The sequence below is a fragment of the Olea europaea genome, chromosome 7, assembly GCF_002742605.1.
Source record: "Olea europaea var. sylvestris chromosome 7, O_europaea_v1, whole genome shotgun sequence".
NCBI classification, from domain to species: domain Eukaryota; kingdom Viridiplantae; phylum Streptophyta; class Magnoliopsida; order Lamiales; family Oleaceae; genus Olea; species Olea europaea.
Genome location: NC_036243.1, coordinates 4,835,673 through 4,842,254, shown reverse-complemented (window position 1 = coordinate 4,842,254; position 6,582 = coordinate 4,835,673). Strand labels below are relative to the sequence as shown.

The following is a 6,582-nucleotide window of genomic DNA, read 5'->3' as shown; positions in this document are numbered from 1 at the left end:
TAAATGAGTTTGAATAGGTTACTACGTTTTTAAGTAACTTGGGTTTGGGCATTTCAAGCACGGAATTTATAGAGCTGGTTGAATATTCCAAGTCTCTTGATCCCTAAGCTGCTTTGCAAATAACTGAACCCTTTGGACTTTCAATCCTAGGATCTAATACGTCGACATCGAAGTGCCAAACAACTTCGTCTCTAAGAGCTCTTAGGAGTCATCAACTCGCTCATCAAGAAGAACTTTACCTCTTCACTCCAATTTGCATAATTTTTATTATGTTGGCGTGAATGTCACACAATCGACAAATCAGACATTATTTTTGTCTAGTAAACAACTTTACAAAAGCGAAATGAAGGCAGGCTCCATACATCGAAATATCATGTTTCTCGTCCAATTTACTTATTTATCTATTTTTAATGTGTATTTTTTATTTAATAATTGCGATTTGAATTTAAAAAGACAATCGGAGCGAGCTCAAGGCGGGATCATATTTGGGAAAATACAACCCTAAGTCTCCAATAAGACGAGAAATTCCAGTCCGGTCTGAAACGCGACAATGCGAAAAGAATCGAGACATTTTGCCAACATATTCCGTGGGCGAGTTTTTCATGGGCTTACTTCAAACTCGAAACAGTGGGCTGGCTCAAACCACCAAGGGCTAGGCGGTCAGTGCCCAGTAATCTGCCGCCCAATCTGCAGGGTCAGTTGATTCTTCTTCATCACCACTTCTTGCTTCTCTCTCGTTTGAAACAATTAATTGTGCAGCAAGAATTGATTTTACGCAATTATTTAAACCCTCAATCTGAAAAGGAAGAAAACCCTAAGTTCTGTAAGCATAGTTGAAATTAGAAGCTGAATTTAGATTCATAACGGATCCCGCCAAAATGACGAGTAGTTGGAGGAGAACATTTGGCAATGTGAGGTCCTTTGTTGAAAATTCTATGGGAGGCTTAAGGGGAGGCAGTAATTTGGCCTCGTGGGTAGTGGCCGGAACACTAGCTTATTTCCTCTGGGTCAAGCCTTCCCAGCAACTCAAAAAAGAGCAAGAGGCAATTTCTCACTCGCTATTTCACCTTCAATTTGTAATTTTTTTCGGACGACTTTGATGTTTGTTGTTTTTTATTTTTATTTTGGCAGGAGAGGGCAGCGTAGGCGGCAGCTTCAGATCCTTATAAATATGTCGAAAAGCGCAAACTGACTCCGGATCGTCAGGTACTGCATAAAGTTTCTGATTTGGGGGAAAATTTTTCGTTTTGATGGAAGTGAAATTAATGGGAGTGTAGGTGTAAGTTTTTGCAGGAAACTGGAGTCATATATGGGAGTAAAAACAAAGAGAACAAATCCGAGGAATAAGTTTCTGGATGTTGAGTAAGTTTGGATAGTTTACAATCTGCTGAAATGTTGAAAAGCTCAGGATTAAGATACTGTCTGTTATACATTAATAGATGTCTGTGTGCATTGAAAGTTATTACTCTAAAATAGTTGTTTATCCAAGTGACAGTTCGAATAAATGATTTAAACGAAAATGCGGCTCGTAATATATGTTGTTAATGTTTTTGTTTAGTTGAGTTAGTCAATGAATTTTAAAGTATGTGATTTTCTTTACTTTCTCACCGATGAATACTGAATTACTGTACACCGTTTTAAACTTGGAATATGTAATTATTGATATTAAAACCCAAAAATGAGTATGTTCGAATGCATACAACATGCTAGTGTAAATTAATAGTCCATTTAAATTCATAAATGAAGTACTGCATTTAGCATGTGGGATTCAAAATTATGTAGAGGAGAGAAGATAAGGATGGTACCATCATAGGAAGTTTTTCAAATTTCAGCTACTCATTTGCAAAACTTGAATCCATGATTGGATGCCCACCTTTCAATCCTGGATAAAGTGTGGCGTGAATTTGTATTTTTTCAATAGACAATGCGCTGTTCAGATTACAAGTTTTCCCCCCTATTTGATCTTCCACACGACCTCATAATCACCTGACTACCAGATTAAACATCAGAGTCATGGAAGCTAAATTCTGTTTGACATTAGCAATTTAGTACAACATGAAAATGTAGTCATGCAAGAAAACTGAAATCAGATTTTGTTTATTATTTTTCTCTTGGAAAAATTTTGAGTCCATGGCGTGCAAGGTCTTAAAGATAATTCCTGTGTTTTAGCCATGCTTGTGGAGTTGACATATGAAATTCATTGTCCTCTTTCCTCCACGTAGACTTCAATAATGCAAAACTCATTACTAAGGCCCCATTTGCTTCAAAACATTTTATCAATTTAGTTAAAAACAAAAGATCCACTCATCTTTGAAGTTTCATATGTTTGTTGCTAATTAAGTTATGAAGAATTTAAAAAGTTTATGAAGTTTTTGTAATCACTTCTTTCTTTGTTGATTATTAAAATTAGCATAATCAAGATATATATACTTCAAACCAAAAGGAACCTTGGTTGTAGGGAAGGAAGAAGAAATTTTGAGTTAAGGAGCACAATCAAACTTTATACAAATTGAATTTTTTATTTTTGATTTTTGAATGATTCATACTTGACTCGAGAGAATACAGATTTACATTTAAAAAAAAAAAATTCTTCATTTATATTTTACTCATCATTTTTATCCATTTGATTTCGAACAATCATTTTATTACTATTTTGCTCATCACAAAAAAATGCATATTTATGTTTGAAAAATTTATAGTGTATTTGATATAAATAAGAATGATAATCGGGCTCGTCTACTCTAGCCATCTGTGGTTCGGGCCGAGCCCCATTTCGAAGGGTCGACTAAAGTCGGGCCGGCCCTTTAAAAAAAGATATCAATCTGCTGCTAAACTGCCTTAATCGGCAACTTCATACCTGTCGATAAAGGCAGTATCCGAGCTGCCTGTTTGCATCTACTTGTTTGTAGCTTGTTGGTAGCAAATTTTAGTTGCCAAACAGGCAACTAAGAGGAAAAAAAATTCCAGAAAGTCGAGCCGGCTCGGTAATGCCCGAGCAACAGCTTAGATCGAGCCTTAATTTTTTTATCGAGCTTTTGCTCGAAGCCCAAGCAGGGAGTTTCGGCTCGACTCGACTCGTTGACACCCCTAGGTACAAACAATCAATTCAAATAATCGAAAGGAAAAATATATAACCAATATTCAATACTAATAATCAATCAAATAAATGCAATTCGTTAAATATAAGTTAAATTGGATATAGTCAGTTCAGACACATTCTATATACACAAATAAGATAGGAGAAAATGCAAAATTAGGTTCTAATTTATTGAAAATTTGATTGGAAAATGAAAATTTATATTAGACGTGATAATTGGTAAAAAAAAATTAAATAAAAATTTTAAAAAATTAGAAAGGTTGAGGTTTTGATAAAAGACGCGAGGGAGAGAGTAAGATAGAACGGGTGAAAAGATTAAAAAATTCAAATTTATTGTGATTTTACCCATGTATGGTTGGAATTAAAATAAGATTTTTAGTAAATTTTGATAAAAGTTAAAAAGCTAATGATTCCATGAAATATGTTATTAAAATTTATTGTTAACTTTGATTTAGATTTTAATCGATACCAAACAGAACTTTATCCAAAAAACAGGGAAAAAATCTCAAAAGATTGGTTTTATAAGATTTTTAGAAAAAGCATGTACTTCACTTTTATGAAGTTCATCAAGGTTGCCATGACAACATTGTGCACTGTAATGTACTTTTCGAGCCTTCACATAATTTTGCATCTACACCTTCACATACCTTAATTTGTTACTATAAATTTATTGTCAGTTGCAACACAAATAAGTTACTGATTAAATTCTTTGAACTTTGACTTAACATCTTATTTTGAGAATGAAGCTGTCTAACAGATATGCAAGCCTTTGGCTGAAGTTTATGACAGTATCAGTTCAAGAAAGTTGTTCCAATGAACCAAGTAATGAGGTGCCATGGTTTCCCTTGCTGCCTTCTGGTTCTATTTACAAATAAACAAGTATTGCAATGCCATGGTTTCCCTTGCTGCCTTCTGGTTCTATTTATAAATAAACAAGCATTGCGGTCGATACTTTTCTTCTATAAATCAATCTACTGATAAACACAAGGCTGCCTTTCTTGTTGTTTAGAAAAAAATATATATATATTTCTGAAAAATTGATTCCTGTATAGCAGCATTTGGTGTCTGATTTTGGAAACAGCTGAAGAGACAAATGATTGCAATGAGGGGACCTGGAAAGTATTTGGTTTCCTAAATTAGAACTAGCAAAGGTGATCGAGGACTTCAACTAATGGTCAGATCTTGCGAACAGAATTGGAGTTAGCTTGAGTTACAGTTGTCATTACTAGTATACTTTGGATCAGTAACCTTCATAGATAATGACATTATATCACTTTGGTAATGTAAGTTTCGTCCACTGCTTCAGCCAAGGAAGATAAACAGCCTAGGGTACACTTGGTCATCTCTTTTATGGATTTTGGTGGTCCAATATAACATGTATAATGAGTGGTTGGTGGTGTCTTTGTGATGGTTCCAATATGACATTTGTATTTGACTGAGTGGTGGTGGTTGTCTATTTGATGGTTCTGATATGACACTTTTATTGGACTGAGTGATTGTTGGTGTCTTTGTGATGTATCCAATATGATAGTTTTATTGGACGGAGGGGTGGTTGGTGTTTTTGTAGTTTTCATTTGGTTCAAGTCAAGTAGTGGTGGTGTTGATTTGAAATTGCTGAACTGACAATAGGAATGGTTAATATATTTTTATGTTGATTGATATTAAGGGAAGTAATGGTGCTGTTCTGTCCAAGAAAGAAGACCGGGCTTGGTCTTTGCCCGGAATGATTTCAATCTTATCATTCTTTTAACGTGAAATATGACCATGCATTTTTTTAGAATTATAAGATTGTTATTACTGTATATTACTTAAATGGCTGAATGTTTTTAGCCATGTCTTCATTTCACCAGTAAGAAGATAACAAATCCATGTAGATTAATTGCTGTTCCTGAATGGTGGATATACGTGAATTGAATATGTTCAACATTTCTTGGAGTTCTTTAATGATGTTACTTCTTTCAGTTCAAAAGAATGTAATGAATTCTTAAGCAACCGTAGTATAGTTACTACCTTTCACCGAAATGTTTGATTATTTCATGCAACTCTTCACAATTGGTGCAAAATATTTTACTCAATACAGTGGGTAGAATAGATTATAGTTGTTTCTATTTTATGTGTCATCCTAATTTACTTAGCTGCATCTCCATGATAATGGAACTTCTGATCAGCAATTTATAATTGTAAATTCAAATTGAATGATGACAAATACATGTTTGATTAAGCATGCAAGCATATGCAAGTATAGGATCACCCAGGATTTGTGCATTTTGTAAAAAGAAAGATCTTTAGCTCATTGGTTGTGGGTATAATTAGATATAATCCACCTAGCTTAACCATATCTTGTAATGGAGGTTCAAGTGGGTGGGTGAACTTTTTTTTATTAAGATCTCCATGTGTTTGTAGTTTGTTAGATAATGTCCCATATAGTGTGATGGTTGCCCTGTTATGCCTGTTTCAGCGATTTTCTTTGAAACCGATAATTTATTTGACTTATAGACTGTATTGAACATGAACTAATTGAGCCAACATAAGGTACAGAGAAAAGGTGGGAAACTTGGAGACTGACAAGGGGAACACTCTTATAACATTGATTTTGGCATTCATGTTTTCCTTCCATTAGAAATAACATCAGGTGTAGAGGAAAAGACAATAAATCAGAACTATAGAGAATTTCATAGAAGCACCCTGATCGTATTCTTACTTTGCGATCAGTTGTAATTGTTATGCTTGTATACATAATTTGAGTTTCAGATTCCAGACTAAACTATTGTTCGTTACACTTCATCCTAGCTGCTTGGCCTGTTGTAGGTATCTAGTTCACTGCTTTAGGCTCTTACTTGGCTACCCAGCATTTACCGTGGGCACAAAAATACTAGTAAAAGTGAAGATATGAATAGAAAAAAGCTAAAAATATTCATAGTTAGAGGGGTCATGACAATTCAAAGTCATCATTTATCTTTGGTCTTCTTATTTTTCAATGATTATTTCCTGACATCTTGTAGGCCTCTATAGCTTCTTTAACTTTTGTTCCATGAAGGAATCTGAAATTTCTGCCCTCTCACGTTAATTGCTTCTTCACCCGAATTTACAAATTCCCAAATAGGAAATAACCCTGAAGCATAGTTTGATTGTCAGGTTTTGAGTTTGCTCCATAATGATCACTAGTTTGAATCTCCTTAGGTCCACTAAGGTGAGTATCCCGACTATAAACTTTGAGGCCCGTGGGATTAGTCAAGGTTCGTGTAAATTGGCCCGAACATCAATCTGAAATTTCTGCCCTCTCACGTTAATTGCTTCTTCACCCGAATTTACAAATTCCCAAATAGGAAATAACCCTGAAGCATAGTTTGATTGTCAGGTTTTGAGTTTGCTCCATAATGATCACTAGTTTGAATCTCCTTAGGTCCACTAAGGTGAGTATCCCGACTATAAACTTTGAGGCCCGTGGGATTAGTCAAGGTTCGTGTAAATTGGCCCGAACATCA

General features: G+C 34.8%; 1 pseudogene; it reads left to right on the top strand.

Annotated features, from left to right (window-relative positions):
* Positions 1-453: 453 nt before the first annotated feature.
* Positions 454-5,027, top strand: LOC111396749 (annotated as a pseudogene).
* Positions 5,028-6,582: the final 1,555 nt, after the last annotated feature.